This window comes from Mirounga leonina, unplaced genomic scaffold (assembly GCF_011800145.1).
Source record: "Mirounga leonina isolate KUSES-001 unplaced genomic scaffold, KU_Mleo_1.0 Mir_199, whole genome shotgun sequence".
Classification (NCBI taxonomy): Eukaryota; Metazoa; Chordata; class Mammalia; order Carnivora; family Phocidae; genus Mirounga; species Mirounga leonina.
In genome coordinates this window covers 12,482,518-12,497,374 of record NW_023270498.1, presented here as the reverse complement: position 1 = coordinate 12,497,374, position 14,857 = coordinate 12,482,518, and the positions used below count along the sequence as shown (strand labels likewise).

Sequence of the window (14,857 nt, the reverse complement as noted above, 5' to 3'; positions counted from 1 at the left end):
GAATCTTCTGTTCCTATATTATCTTGTTCTCTGAATAAGAGAGCATCTTGGTGTTTTGTTTCATTTTGTTTTAAATGGATGCAATGAGTAAATTGAATAAATGTGTTATAGTTGATTTTACACTTTTCTTTTGGCCCCTGGTTGCCTGTTTCCATTGTTTCCCTTTTTCCCTGTTTGCCTAACTTTGTCTCTACTTTTATTTCAAGGCGTTATAATGTAGAGATTAGAAGCATGGGCTCTGGTTCCAAATTGAAAGATTGTGAAACTGGCCACACCACTTCATAGCTTGTGACCTTGAGCAAGTTACTTAGTCTTTAGGTATCTTAGTTTCCTTATTGAGAAATGAGAACAATAATGGTACTTACCTTATAGATTGTTATGATGATTAAATAAATTTATATGTATATGTGCAAAACATTAATACTACATGTAAAGGATTAAATGAACCAATTTGTGTAAAAAATGAAAATGTGCTTTGAATGATGCTTAGCATATAGAAAGATAGCATTGGGTCTATTCATATTGAAGAAGGTGACACTAAAAGGCTGGCTGGAAGCTTTAGGTGAGGGCAGGCCTTGTGGATTGATTGCTTCTTAAGGATTGATCGCTTCTTGAGTTCAGGCTGATAAGAAGGCTCTATCTTTGGGGGACCCCAAATATCAGCATCTACACATGTATTCTCTTGGTCTGTTCAGTTCTCTAGAGAGAAATCCTACAAATCTCTGCCTGTGGGGTTTAAGCCTGGTCGTCTGTGTTCTAGGTCAAGTTGGGGAAGGAAGTTAGGGAATCTTATGATTGCCATGCAGAGTTTTACTTAATTGTCTGGTTTCCTACATGGAATATTACTTTTGTTCTCAGCTGTGGGTTATGTTCAGCCTCTCCAGAAAGTTTGGGGAGGGGCAGTCAACATCAATTATCTGTAAATGCACACTTTCAGCTTTATCCCACACCCCCACCTTCTTGAAGTTGCTGGTGCCTCTAGTTCCAGGGTTTTGCAGCTTAAACTGGCTTGCTCCTCACTGTTCCACCCTCCAATCCATAGTTGCAGCTTTTTTTTTCCATCTCTAAGTTAATGACCACCCATCCACTGCATTTTCAGCCTACACAATGTTGCTACTATCTCTCATCTTCTGTCACTTCCTCCCTTTATTCTTTAGAAAACTTCCTTTCCTGTCATTTTTCATGGAGAATTGGAAGGGGGTAATAATAAATATTTGTGTTCAACCTACCATGTCTAATTGTCCCTTTCCAAGCAAGGCATGGCTCCATTGGCGGAGGGTGAGGGGTGGGGAAGCAGAGATCTGACATCAGTGGACACTTGGTTGTGAGCAGGTATTCTCATTTCTCATTCTGTCTTATTTTCTTTGACATTGGTAGACTCTGCTGATGTAGTGTTTGTGATAAGATAAGCAACCACAGAATAGGTTATTTATCAGTTAGTATTTACCTAAAGACATCCCTCCTGGAGCTCTTCATCCTGTTGCTCTAATTTGGATTAATTCTCTATAGTTTTGCTGTTCAAATGATTTTTTGAAGCTTCCCTTCATCATCAACCTGTGGTCACTTCCAGCTGTACCCCAGCTCCTTCTCAGAGTTGCAGGTGAATTTTCCTTTAGCCGTACCCGTAGTTGATGATGCCCCAGTTGCTTTTCTGCTCATGCACTGCTTCTGACTTCTGTGTTCCTTTTTGAGGAGCTCAGGAACAACCAAGTTCTGCTTTCAGACCCTCAGGGTTCCATGGGGAACTGAAATGGGGATTCCCATGCTTTTTTCTTCCCACAAACATTATGTTATACTACAACCACTTCATGCTCTGTTGGCATGCTACAACATGACCTCCCTCCTTCAGTAATCTCTAGATGAGAAGCAAGCACTAGCCTGTACTTTTGATTGTTTTTACCTACATATAACTCACAAGATTTATGTTGAGCCCCTTAGGAACTCTGTCATGAGGACCCTTTTGAGGGCATCTTCAGAGAATCTTCTAGCTTCTACAAGTCAGCAAGTCACAAGCAAAGGAGAGGTGGCTATACTTGGAAAAGTTGAAGATAAATTATTCTTGTTCATTTATTTTGTGTGTATTTGGAACTATAGGCTCCAGATATGTTTTGGACATAACAAATATGTTTCATCCATGAACTTATTTACCAAAGAAGTGATTTGGTAATATGATGCTATTCATTCTTCAAAAAATTTATTAAACATTCAAGATGTTAAGACCTATCTGGCAGGTATTATAGGAATGTAAAATCATAGTAGTAATCATAATAATATTCTTAGTGCAATAGTGAGTAAATGCTAGTGCTATGTAAGTATAGACCTTTGGCCTCCCATGGCACGATGACTCTTGGTCCAAAAGACTTAACCTTCTTGCTCATGTCCATGTGGCAATATGGATGCCATTAGAGACCCAATCTTCCTCTCTTACCAAAATTCCAGCTGCATCTGCAGTGTCCAAAGAGGTCTGTGTTGCCAGAAATCTAAAGTGAGATGCTTCAAGATCTACTAGCCATTGTGCTTCTGAGTTCCAGTTTGTCCCAGTACATTAAAAACTAGGTATTGTTCCCAATTACTGGAATAGTTGCTATGGCACTTTTATTTATCTTGAAATTATGTTTGTCCCAAGATACCATTAATAATAAAAAATTAAAAACAACTTCCAAAGCCTCAAAGCAGTTATATGTAAATAATAGATTATCATCAAACTGTTGAAATGTATATAATATTTCAGAGATGATAGCAAGATACAAAATTTCTAGTGTACTTCAATCACAATTGTAGTAAAAGTAATATACAAAATAAAAAATTTTGGAAGGAAAAAATATACTCAAATGCTAATACTAATCATGTTTGGGAAGGAGATTATGGGTAATTTTCTCCTTTTAAAAATTTTTCTGGGGCGCCTGGGTGGCTCAGTTGGTTAAGCGTCTGCCTTCGGCTCAAGTCATGATCCCGGGGTCCTGGGATGGAGTCCCATATTGGACTCCCTACTCAGCGGCGAGTCTACTTCTCCCTCTGCCCCTCCCCGCCACTCATGTGTGTGCTTTCTTTCTCTCAAAAATAAATAAATAAAGTCTTATAAAAATTTTTCTGCATTTTCCAAATTTACTATAATGAAATTTTATTCTTTTTTAGCTAAAAAATAATTTGTAAAAAAATATTTTATATGTAATATATATAATATATTATATTATCATGTAATAATTTATATGATAAAAATACACTTACCTTAAATTAAAATTGGCATGTTTGTGGATGAGGTGAAGTATTTAAATTCTATATTCATATTTTCAATCACTTCGGGGGGAGTCACATTCTAGGGTCCCACTGTGGAATTCTGAAATGGAATGGATTTATTTAAAGGCTAATTTATGGGACTGTGGGGCTGGAGGGGGAGTTTTATGCATTGTCTCCTCCTTGTATAGTTTGTCACTGAGGAAGGAAAGGAAAAATTTACTTAATTCTATGAGGCAAAAGACCCAACTTTACATTTCTTTAAAGCTCACTGTAAGCAAGACTTTCTCATAAAGCCACAAACTGATCATTCTGTATTCCAGTTCCCACAACCCTGCATTTCTCTCTGTGTTTACTCATTTTAAGCCTATCGAGTAATTGAAAAAGCAGACTTTGCTGGAGCAAACATCTCATTGTTCTAGAGAAGAGCCGAATGTCCAATTCATGGCAAGTGATGGGTCCCCAGATTCTGGGGAAAATAAAAATATCGGGAAGACAGTATTTTTTATCTTTTTATGTCTGCATTCACAAAAAATATCATAGATTTTCAAGCAAAGAAAGAGCAGTATAGTTTGTTTAGAATGTCACTCTCAAAGGATAAGAAAGATTATTATGAGAAACTTCCTTATGAAATAATTTCACAACCTTAATGGGATAACTATCCTCTGATTTTAGAGATGGAGACTTTCTGCTGCTGGCTTGCTGGCCCCCCATAAAGACAAAACCTTCTCTTGATTTGTAGTTCCTTCCCTCTCACTGTGTGAAAGGCATCATATAGTAAAGGCAGGGGAACTTCTTGGAATCGTGGTATGAATGATGTGAAAGCATGGCAGAAGGATCTTTTCTTATAAATAGACCAAGTCTGTTTGCTGCAACTCACACTCTTGTAGCAAACTCTGCCAGACATTTCTCATTTAACTGAGTAGCTGGGGGTGCTGTGGATGGACTGGAAGGTGAGGAAGTGGGTAGGGAATTGGATGGAAGAGAATGATACAGAGTGAATGGTGAGGATTAGCTGTGCATATTATTTTACTCAGGCTACTCTCTTCCTTAATTCCCTTGGTCTACCCCTGTGGATTTTCCACATTTAAGCAATAAGTAGCCACTGTAAATTACCACTTAATAGGATCAGTTCCTCTTGTCAGAAATCTAAAATGTTCCAACAGAAAGGGAAGTTAATATTTTGCTTTTACTTTCCGAGGATTGATGCATATGGTCACCATACTCCAAAGAGTTTCAAATTCATATTTAGATAAATGGATTTGTTCTCTTATGCATTTGGAATAGCAACAAAAGGGAATCTTCAGAGTTGAGCCCTTATTGTCATGTTAAAAAAAAACACTGTGCCCAAAACATGTGGAGCTTGGGACATGGGCCAAGATGGTAAACATGATGGTTACAATTGGGTTGTCTGCGACTGTTCCTTAAAGCTCTTTTTAAAACTTGTATTTACAGTATCATTATATGTATGAACAAGAACGTTTTTGCGATGTGAGCTGACTTCTGTTCAAAAGACAGTTTAAAACAAGAAAATGTTTTAAATTTTCTATCCAGTCTCCTTTACACATGCTTTATAAATCAAATATTATCATTCTCAAGTGCTTACTTCTTCCCCATGACTAATTAAGTTATGTATTAATTATTGAAAAGCTACATTCGCATAGGTCTTACTGTAGTCACATCAATGAATTAGTAAGAGAGATTCATCCATACAAACGTTTAAGCTGGAATCTTTAGGACCTAAAGACTGTGGCCAAAAATCACTGACAAGGCCTGTTTCTCCTCCAACAGCAAAAATAACAGTCCGTCAAGACCAAATATACCTTTTGCATTTGGCTCTCTGATTTTTTTCTTGGAGACAGAAGAGGAGAACCTAGGAAAAACTGAGATTGGAACTGCCTACTGTTAGAGAACTGAGGATCTCAAAGAATACCAATGGAATCTGTAGGAACAGTGGAGAAAACAAAGCTAAATGACATCTGGGGTGATCTGGACCTCTCCTTGAGGATGCCAGAAATCATGTTTGTGTTTAGGTCGATCAATATTGTCTCATGTAAGATAAAAGGTATATGAGTTTGTGGTAGACTCCAGAAAACTGATTAATTTACTTGAGCGACTTACTGAAATAAGACCAGAAGTTTTCTTCTGACAGCCAGATCATAATCAGAAGCCATGCTGTTTCCTGATGGTGAAATATCACAGCCATAGGGGTCTGGAAAGAGTCAGATCAACATGATCCATAATTCTCCCCAGAAGGCAGGCCCAGCTTTCTGGTGAGAGTGGAATCAGAAAAATCATGTTAGGGGCACCTGGGTGGCTCAGTTGGTTAAGCAACTGCCTTCGGCTCAGGTCATGATCCTGGAGTCCCGGGATCGAGTCCCACATTGGGCTCCCTGCTCAGCGAGGAGCCTGCTTCTCCCTCTGACCCTCCCCACTCTCATGTACTCTCTCTCATTCTCGCTCTCTCAAATAAATAAATAAAATCTTTAAAAAAAAAAAAGAAAAATCATGTTAGATGTATTAACATTTTAATGGAGCCAAACCAAGATAGCCTGCTATATCTACTCCATAATGGTGATGACTTTGTCAGTGGGCCCAGAAATACTAAAGTCCATTGGCTTATGTTCCTACACCCAGGGGCACCTGGGTGGCTCCATCAGTTCAGCATCTGCCTTCAGCTCAGGTCATAATCTTAGGATCGTGGGATCAAGCCCCTCCTCGGGCTCCCTGATCAGTGGGGAGTTGGCTTCTCCTTCTCCCTCTGCCCCTCCCCTGTTTCATGCCCTCTCTCTCTTTCTCTCAACTAAATCAATAAAATATTTTTTAAAAATCCTACATCCATCTCCACACTAAGGCCACATTTGATATCAGGTTTGTGGTATTCAAGTCAAGGGGTTATCTCCCTCTCTTAGACTCTGCTTGAAGGGATTCTCCTAAAACCTGTCATTATAATTCTCTTTTATCCAAACTTTTAACAGCTAAATTCCTCTGTTCTAAGAAGAAATAGTGTGTGGGTCGAAGAGGAGAGGAGGAATATAAAGAGAAGAAAATGTGTGCAAAATTTAAGAGAGACCCAAAAATTTGTCAAATGTGCACCACGTAGCAAAGATGTTTATACTCCTTTCTCATTTACTTCTTACAAAAATACTGTCTATTTCATGGATGAAAAAACAGAGGTTTATAGGGGTCTTGCTTATGGTCGCATAGCTAGGAGGTGACAGAACCAGAATTTGAACATAGATCCCTCTGACATCAAAAATTATACTTGTTCTCACTACACCAACTCTGCCTCTCCTATGGCAGTCACCTTTTAATGGTTTTTCTCAGTAAACCCTGTTGAGTGGCTTTTACATCTCAAGACTATTAGGTGCCGAACAGAGAAAGATTAGGATACAGTGTGCTAAATGTGATAGGATTATGTGAAATTGAAGAATGCAAAGAAGGTAACAATGTTGCCTTGCAAGGGGACACAGATGTTCATGTGGGCTAGGAAAACTGCAATGAAGTGTGGCATTTGTCTTCCCCTTAGAGGAGGGGTAGGAGTTTTTCAGGTTAATGGGACAAAGAGTTGTAGGGGGCCAGGATAGGGAAAGAAGAAGGGATTCAAGGTCTCGGAAGAACAGCAACAGCAAACATTGGAAAGCTTGAAGGTCCTGATTTTATGGGCTTCCATGGTACAGTCACTGAAAATGCAGAAGGTGTCCTTGAATGTGTATTAAGAGGATGGGAGCCTTCACTGAGGGGAAACTGGGTGAGAAAAATGGAGCCGTGAAATTTGTAGATGCTGTGGACACTTTCATTGACCCGAGAACAATTCAGAGAGCCTAGATGCCTGGCAGGGATGGTGGCAGAAGAGGGAGGGTCCCAGAAGAAAGACAGGTGCACATACAGCTCAGGCACCAACACTAACCTTCCTTTGAAAATCCTGCGAGAACTTGCTAGGCCTCTTTGCCTTCACCTAGAAGTCAACGGAAATTTACTCAGGCAGCAAAATTCTACCAATGACAGACCTGGTGGTGTTGAGAGGTGCACATTCTTGGGAAGGCTGTTGGGAAAGAGGAAGGAGAAAGGCTTTCAAATATTCATGCTTTGGGCTAAGCATAAGAAAGTGCCCTGATTAAATTAAGGGCAGAAGAGTTTTGATAGTGATCATCTTGGTCATCACACCCCTGCACCCCCTTTTCTAAGTGCTTTGGGGAGAGGGAGTTGCAGATGCCCCCTAGAAGGTTATGGAGAGTTACTTCCTGGACTAGGAATTTTCCTAGTTTCTGCCCTAACAACTATTTTCTTTAGTAGGGAAGACCAACTCTTGCTCTTCACAGTCATATTCCCAAATACATCATATAGTGGAGCTTGGGCTTTGGCCCGAGAACAGGTTATTTCAAGGACTGGCCCCAGTACTTATGAGCTGTCTGTTCTTGAGCAAGTTAATTTACCTATCAAATCCTCACTTTCCCATCTGTGAGATGAGAATGATGGATAGTACTTGCTTCACACGGTCTGTGTGAGGATGCAATTAGATGAGGAGAGCCAGGATTGATGGAAGGCTTAAAATATTTCAGACACTGTTCTTTCAAAATGCTTCTCAAGCCTTCACTCATTTAACGTTTGATACAATGACCCTGTATGGCAGGTAACATTATTATGCCCACTTAACAGATGAGGAAGCTGAGGATCCAAGACGTTAAATAAGTTTCCCAAAGTCACACAAGTTTCAGAGCTGGGATAAGACCCCAGAGCTTTGGACTGCAAAGGTCACACTGTTTGGCTACCATGTTATACTGACTGTCAATGAGTATAAAGCATTTGGGCACATGTTCTGGAAGATATGATCACGGAATAAAGATGAGCCAGCTTTTAGAGAGCCTGGCTTTGTACTTGAGCCCAAAGTCCAGCATACTCCTTAGTATTAGAATTTCAAAACCTTCATCTTACCTTGATGACCCTTTTTTTTTTTTTGACACTTTAACTGATACTCACTTCCTCACAAATCCTAGTTGCTATATGCAGGTAAAATATTTACTCTTTCCGTGATCTGGAGGGATCTAAGGAGTGGTATACCTTTTCATTACTGTTTTAAAACAATTTCATTCCGACCTGTGGAAAATAGAAGTTGGCATATCAGGCCCTCACAAAAACTTTGCCCTGCTGTGTATTCACCACACTTTTTGAAAATGTTCCCCCAGCTCAAACAAATAAAAGACGTCATTTTCCATGGTTGTAACCAACACATACCTGGATGTCTATTGGGGGTGCATATTCATATCAGTACCTGTCCATTCTGGTTTTATCAGCCGTTGTCCTCAAAAGCGATCTCCAGATGTTGTAAATATTAGAATCTTGAGTTTTGACTGGCTGCCATTTTTGTTTTCCATTTTGAAAATTTTTGTCAAAGGTCCCAAGTGTGAATGAGGAAGATTACGTTTCATTCACAACCTACCAACTTATTTCCATGCTGCAAAAAGCTGTCATGTAGAAAGCTCAGCAAGGATGTCAGGTTCACGCTCACATATCTATCGTGGTTTGCAAAGCATGTGAGCTGGCTCTTGGCAAAACCCTGAGGAGGGGAACTTCTCCAGCTGTAGCTCTAGCCTGCCATCCCTCTCTTGAACTTGGCACTTAATGAATCGGTCTTTGGCTTGTTTGCATCTCAGAGTCAGGCTGGAATAAGCTTCATTCTCAATGTAGGGCTTTTCACTTTTGTCTCTAGTATTTCCTTTGCAATAGAAATTTTATTAACATTCATAAATAAAGTTTTCCACATACTGTCATCTATCTCTCTTCCACCTAACTTATCCCAGATTTTCTGGGGATTGTCTGAAAATGATTCACATTGTTAGTGAACAATTTCCACATTGTTCTTCCCGGTCTTTAAACAGAACCCTGCCCTTGCTGAAGTCAATGAGGAAGACAGGAATTTGTCCTCTTTTGGTCTCGTTAAACAAACAAAACAAAGGAGCCATTAAACAATGTTTGCCATCCGTGGTGGTCAGATCTCTCCTCTTAGAAGGTTGTCACTGCTTAGGAAACGTTGTTGCACTTTCTAAGATAAAATTAGCACCTTGCAAGAAAAAAAATTTAAAAAAAAATTAGCACCTTGCCTCAAGAAGTAGCAGGATGAATCTGGACCACATGCCGAGAGACATTTTGGGGGGATTAGATTGTCTGATGCCACTGGGTCACCTGGTCATTTAGTGGCTTTGGCTTGAAAATCAGATGCATTTGTGCCGACCAGCCCTTTGCTTTCTGATATAAGCCTTGGTTTCAGGAAAGATGGAAGTCAGCATTGGGTGCAATGTGGGTACATATGAGGTATGACTGGGGGCGGGAAGGGGGGGAGGTGTGAAATTGCCACCTGCACTCAAAGTTGCCCCAGTTAAGAACCACTGCATCAAGGGGATGATGAGACAGGCCTGGAGAGGTCAAGCAGCTTTCTTAAGGTCTCTCGGCTGGTAAGTGGCAGAGCTGGGACTACAGCTCTCTCCTGAGTACAAAGTGTTTGTCTGCTGCCCGATACAAGGACTGCACGCAACCATCCTCTTTCTTCTCTCTTTTCTGTCTGAATCGTATGTCTCATGGGCATTTGCTTCGTGTCCTGTATGCACACCTGCATGCACCCAGGTCCAGCAAATATCTGTTACTATTTCAAAGCACTCTTTTTAAAAAAAATATATATATATAGAACGCTCTCACATTTGTGTGCCATCCTTGCTCAGGGACCACGCTAATCTCTGAATTGTTCCAATGTTAGTATATGCACCGCGGAAGCAAGTACTGTTTCAAAGCACTCATAAAGTAACTTTACATAGCTTCTTAGACACCATCAGACGGGAATTGTGGAAAATGAAATTTACATTTGTGTCATTACAGTAGCTGTCCCTGAGCCAGTAGGTACATTTAAGTGGGGTACTGAGGTCACAAATATGAGTTCAAATTTGGAGTCCCCATTGCAGGCAACCCCTCATTTCCTAGCAGGGCTCGGCTTATCACCACCCAGGCTCTATCTCTGGTTTGGCCTCATAGACCATCCCAGTCTCCAAGGGAGAAATTAAACAACGTGAAAAGGCTTCTTACCCATGCGCAGTTGTGAAACAGAAATGACACGCAGAACCTGGACTAGCCAATTGTATCTTCTGTTTTCCTTCCCATCCTGTAGTCATTATCAAAACCTCCAAACTCTGGAGCTTCAGCCTCTTCTTGTCTGAAACAATGAAGCCTCCAGGAAGATGTGGGAATGCTAATAGATTTAATGTTGTGTTTCATTCACTCCTGACTGTTGACATTGACTCTTCATGCTCAGCAACATTTTCTTCGTTACTTCATAAACACATGAATATTTATTACTGTGGGGGAAAACACGCTACTTTTCACAATGACTGCAGCTGAAAAAATGGTAATAAACATGAGCGATTAACAGGACTCGGGAGAGGAAGCCGTTCAGGGATGGTAAACCAGGGTCTGTGGAATGTTAAAACCACTGTCATCTGAAGAACAGCTAAAAATGTGAGAGACGTGCAAGAGGACATTGTGTTGGCAGAAAATAACCAAGGGGAGTTTTAGATTATAGTGTGTAATTAGTGTGTAATTAGCATTTGCATAAATATTCATACTAGCGTACTTTGTGGATCGTAGTAGCATGGATCCAAAACACACTCAGGCACACACACACACACACACACAGCTAAACAGACTCAAAAAAAGTGTACTCATCATTTAAGATCTGCCTCCACACTCATCTCCTTGGCTAAATCTTCCCTATTTCCCCTACAAAGAGCAGCTGCTTGTTCCCTCAGACCTGGACGACTCTCCTCTGTCTGTAATTCTATTACTCCTCTTGACTCCAGACCCCTCCAGACTTTCGATTTAGCTGGTTATTTCTTCCACAATGCCTGGTGAATGCGTGTATGTAGTAGATGGTCAATACATGATGGCTGGGGGCGCCTGGGTGGCTCAGTCGGTTAGGTGTCTGCTTTCAGCTCAGGTCATGATCCCAGGGTCCTGGGGTCGAGTCCCGCGTTGGGGCCCCCTGCTCAGTGGGGAGCCTGCTTCTCCCTCTCCTCTCCATTCATGCTCTCTGTCACTATTTCTGTCTCTTTCTCTCTCAAATAAATAAATACGATCTTAAAAAAAAAATACATGATGGCTTAATGAACAAAGATTGGTCAGGGGAAGAATTACATGGTTCAGGGTTATTTAACTAACTGGTAACCTGAACCAGGCGCTGTGTTAGGCACTGAGGAACATCTCAGAGAAGGTTTGGCCTTTTCTTCCTGGTGGTCCGAGGTGATGGATGGGACCACCTTATTGCAGTAGATTGATTCAATTAGTCAGTCAGCCAGCACGTTCTTTCCTCAGTTCTCCCATGTGCCAGACATTTGCCAGACCTCTGAGGACACAAGTAGAGATGTTAACAGGCATTACTCTTGTGCTTGATGTATGTTCAGGATTTTTAGAAAACAGAAGAAGGGATTCTTACTCAACCTGGTGGTCAGTCAAGACTTCCCAGGTCATGTGAGCTGAGTCTTGAAGGGCAAGTGGGAGTTCCTGGGGTGGGCATTCGAGGCAAAGTTCAGCATGAGCAAGTTTTGGAGATGGACAGAGAGCCGTGACGGGGTGCGGCCAGTGGTTGGCATGGCTGGGGCAGGGGTGGCATTAGGGCCTAGGGGCCACTGGGGAGGGAAGGGCGGTGTCCATCGGAGGACTCATGCAGGTTTAGGTGGCCTGAACTGAGGCTGTTCGAGGGGTCAGGGAGGAGGAGATGGCAGGGGCAAACCTTAGGGACTCAGAGTGTGAACTGCAGAGGCTGAGGCCAGGGGGTGGGCTCACCCCTGACCCGAGTCTCCGGAATCTTCAAGGACGGAGTGCAGACGCCTTAGCATGTGTCCATCTGTAAGTGGAGTGCAAGCTCAGGGCCGAGGGGTGCTCAGGATGCAGTTTCCTTCAGGGTTAGACCTCTCACATGGTCCCCATCAAAGAGGAAGTAGTAATGGCACTTGGTTATTTGTGTGGAAAGTTCACAGGTGCTTTGAGTTATACATATCGGGATATCAGCATCATCTTTTTAAAGAGCTTACTCTTTTTCTCTTGGACTTGTTCTTTGATTTCAAAGTCAACTCTGTCTAATTGGTTGCTAAGATTGTCCTTAGCATTCAGTTAGGGTTGAAACATTACATTTTACTATCCAAATAATTGGTGAGTTAAAAATACTTCCAACAGTTTATGACTCATACTTTTCAACTCATCAATGAGGAAAAACCAAAGGTGGGTGACTGTGAATGCCTGTGATTTTGGTACAGGCTGAAGTTCCAGTGAGTTCTAAATGTGATCTCTGGCCTGCTAGGAAGGCCCTGACACTCCCAAGTCATTCCAGACTTGCTGGCTGTGCCTGAAATTAATTAGAGCCACATCCACAGGATTCAGGGATTACTTGCAGTGATATAAAGCATTTTAAGTTCCTATCAGTCATACAGTTTATGTGTTTGAATGATCTGGGAGTATAGGTTTCGATTGGCAGGAGTCGAGGTTGAGAACAAGGGGTTACAGGATGAAGGGCGAGGCACAAGATTTCCCTGTTTTGCAATTTTATCAGATTGATTCAGTTTGGTTTAACTTGACAAATATTTATGCAAGATGGGTGCAGTGCCATATCCTCAGGCCATCAAAGATGGGCCTCACATGCTCCTTGCCCTCGGTGAAGTTTCTGGCCTTGCGGGACACTAGGATGAGTAACAAGTAACGGAGATGAGCTTATCACATGATAAGACCAGCTGCTAAGGGGCGCAGAGGGTGGAGAGTGAGTAGGTATGTGTGTTCAGGTAAGAGAGGTCATGACTTGGGGAGATGGGGAACTCAGGCCACATGGTGCGTTCATGGAGTAAGAAGGCTGCATTGACAACAGCTCGGCTGCTACAGAAATGTGACCTTTGGCAGGTTATGTGGACCTCAGATTTGACTTGCTCATCTGCAAATTGGGGATGACGAAGTTTCCCCTTCTCGCTCAGAGGTTTGTTATGAAGGTCAAATGAATTACCTAATGTTAAAGAACTTGAAATTCATCAAGGGTGTATTTCATTATTTAATCGTTAGCAGAATCTGAATTGGAACCTGGTTTATTTGATTTAACTCCAGAGTCAGTAAGCCTTGGAGCCTTTCTGAAACTTTTTCTTTTTTTCCTTTTCGTTGGACTTTGCTATTGGAGAACTCTTTGTGGTTGCTGTAGGCAGCTGCGTGTGTCTCTTGATTTCTAGAGGAGGGTAGAACAAGGACAAAGAAGATGATGACACTGGTAAGTGTGGGTGAAGAATTCTAAACGTTGTGAGTCAAATACAATTCCCGGGACTCTGAAGATGCGTGGAACCTCTTGAAAGACCGCCTTACACTCTGTGTTTTAAATTGCACAGTGCACGTACACAAGCTCCGTGGGCCTCCTCTCACATGGCCAGTCCCATCCTAGGACTGGAGATGCTGAGAACACTCAGGAGGACTTCTTCTTAGGGGATGGGTCTTTCAGGCCCTGCCCTCACGGGGTCTGACATTGCAGGATTTAAGTGGTCATGAAATGGGGGACCTAAGCATTGACTCTATTCAGGGAATCCATTATAGGAAGCCTCCCTGAAAAGACTATGGTTTGAGCAACTTGGAAAGCTGGTGGAAATAGGCCAATCAGGCTATCTGAGTGTTTCCAACAGTTTTCCATTTGTTCTGCTTCAGATCAGTTATTGATGATTTTTGTGGCGACTGAAAATTGACAGGTGTCAGAGGGAAGGCCTTGATTTTCCCTTGTCCCAGAAATCACAGGAAAGAAACATATGTGTCGACTGTGTCGATGGTTTTATATCTAAGTTATGGCCCCTGTCCAACTAGATTCTTGTCCTGATTTCAAGCAGCAAGCATTTGGATAACAAGGGCTCCTTTCTGAGCAGGTCCCACGTTTTCTTGGAGACCACTAGGAGGTGTGGGAGGCACAAACAGATTCCCATTTAACTTCTTCAGTCTCTCTATAGTGGGAACATGAGAAGACGAGATCTGACGACCTGCAACCACTCACTGAGGAGAAAAGAGCCACCACAGAAACAAACCCACACCTCACATCCCCTCTGAAAAGCTTCCTGCGGCAAAGCCAGCCTGAAGCTTACAAGCCAGGGTCCGGGCCGAGCGGGAAACTTCCCTCCCCCTCTTTGGTTTGGTTGGTAGTAGCCTGCTAAAACCCTGGCTCCTTTTATCATTCCTTCCTTTTATAGTTTCTTCAGGAAAGCCCCGGGCCTCTGAGGCTGCCTTCCTTCCACCCCCATCGGAGATTTTAAATGTGAGGACAGGAAATGTTTGCTCGGCTTCGTCATTTTATGACACAGTTGCCCACTCCTCCTCCCACACACCCTCACTGGGTGCCTCCTGAAAAGTTCTGCCAACATGAAGCCACTGTCTTTTAATGTGGCTTTGGCTGAACTTGTAGTCTAGAAAGTGAGTGTGGCGGGGCACCCCTCTTTCCGCGAGGCCAGCCACTTCTGAGAGCTGCGCTCATCCATGGGGCGGCCCGAGGGCACCAGGCTGCCTCTGCGGGGCCGGTGGCCACTCCTAAAACCAATGCTGTACTTTTGGCCATAACCGCTACCTGCCTTTTGAA

The 14,857-nt window shown here is 42.2% G+C and overlaps 1 protein-coding gene and 1 non-coding gene across 2 annotated transcripts in view; one reads left to right on the top strand and one right to left on the bottom strand.

Moving 5' to 3' along the window:
• The window catches only part of SUGCT (succinyl-CoA:glutarate-CoA transferase), a 780,750-nt gene that overhangs the window by 583,324 nt on the left and 182,569 nt on the right, over window positions 1-14,857 (top strand). The window lies entirely within an intron of this gene.
• LOC118024606 lies at window positions 9,907-10,009 on the bottom strand. Its single transcript, XR_004683148.1, has one exon. It is a non-coding gene; the product is annotated as a U6 spliceosomal RNA (small nuclear RNA).